This window comes from Sinocyclocheilus anshuiensis, unplaced genomic scaffold, assembly GCF_001515605.1.
Source record: "Sinocyclocheilus anshuiensis isolate Anshui unplaced genomic scaffold, SAMN03320099.WGS_v1.1 scaffold587, whole genome shotgun sequence".
Classification (NCBI taxonomy): Eukaryota; Metazoa; Chordata; class Actinopteri; order Cypriniformes; family Cyprinidae; genus Sinocyclocheilus; species Sinocyclocheilus anshuiensis.
In genome coordinates, this window is record NW_015552579.1 from 156,850 (window position 1) to 158,419 (window position 1,570).

The 1,570-nt window shown below is 34.6% G+C and overlaps 1 pseudogene; it reads left to right on the forward strand.

The window, feature by feature from the left end:
- The window catches only part of LOC107665212 (alanine--glyoxylate aminotransferase 2, mitochondrial-like), a 16,660-nt pseudogene that overhangs the window by 1,260 nt on the left and 13,830 nt on the right, over window positions 1-1,570 (forward strand).

Sequence of the window (1,570 nt, forward strand, 5' to 3'; positions counted from 1 at the left end):
CACAATTTGAGTTGAATTACTGAAATAAATGAACTTTTCCACGACATTCTAATTTATTGAGATGCACCTGTAAATGTATCTCTGCCCAGGTGTGCTTTGCCAAAAATCAGCAGTGAAACACACCCCACCTGTCCTGCCCCAGATCCCCCCATTTGACTTTAAACCTGAACCATATCAGGTAAGAGGTTTGGGCATTTATAATAATAATCATCAGAGAGAAATCAAATCATTTTTAAGCATGAATGAATCTCTCCTTTAGGGCATGTCTAAAGACCGTTTACTAGACATAAGGAAACACAACTGTAACCCCATGACTATGAAGGTAACGTACTACAAGAAGCCAGTCTTCATAAACCAGGGTTACATGCAGTGGCTGTGGGACGTGGATGGAAGACGCTATCTGGACTTGTTTGCGGGGATCGTCACTGTCAGTGTAGGACATTGTAACCCGTAAGGTTCAATTTGTTGCCATGCAACATTTGTATTTATTTCATGACTGTGCGGTACAGTTAGCTTGAAATGAAATAAATGACTAAGCTTTAATTAGATTAATGCATATGGATTTGTTCAAGTGGTTATTGCCCTGAGCTCTTACATGGACTGCTGTTTTTTATTTTTGTTTACAAAATTGAATTATTTCTAAAGTTTAATTCGAAGTTTGAATATGGTTGCAGGAAAGTGACAGAGACAGCTGAGAAACAGCTGAGGCGTTTATGGCACACGACAGCCATCTATGTGAATCCACAAATGCAGGAGTATGCAGAGAAACTAGCCTCCCTTTTGCCAGACCAACTGAAGGTACTGTATGATTGATGGAGCCACTGCCATTGCTGGAAGAAGAAGGTTGAGCGCATTGCATTATGGATATAATATATTACATGCAGCATACTCTTGCCTACTGTAGGGGCTTTCAAACTGGAGTCTGGGGGTGCTAAAAAACTAACCAAAATATATAATGTATATAAAATAAAAAAAGTTTTGTTTATATACAGTATAATGTCAAATATCAATTACTAAAAATATAAATCACTAATATATAATATATAAAAAACTAAATTATATATAAAAATAAAATCATAATTAAAATCCTAATCATAAGAAGTAGTCATACAGAATTTGACATAATTACATCTAGTTGTGCTTTCTAATGTTGAACTTCATTAGATTGTCACAAAATTAAGTTTTGGGAATGGGGCTCCTCACATCATATTTTGGGTCCATGGCATCAGAAAGTTGGAATGCACATTTTGACATACACTACCATTTAAAAGTTTGAGGACAGTTTTTCTTATTTTTATGAAATTGATACTTTATATCAAGAAGGAGTCAAGAACAAGGACAAATTGATTAAAAGTGAAAGTAAATAAGCTTATAATGGTACAAATGGTTTCTACTTCAAATAAATGCTGTTCTTTCTATTCATCAAATAATCCTGAAAAAAGAACACGGTTTCCACAAAAATAAAAACCAGCACAACTGTTTTTAAAAATTGATAAATTATTCTTGAGCACCAAATCAGCATATTAGAATGATTTCTGAAGGATCATGTGACACTGAAGACTGGAGTAAT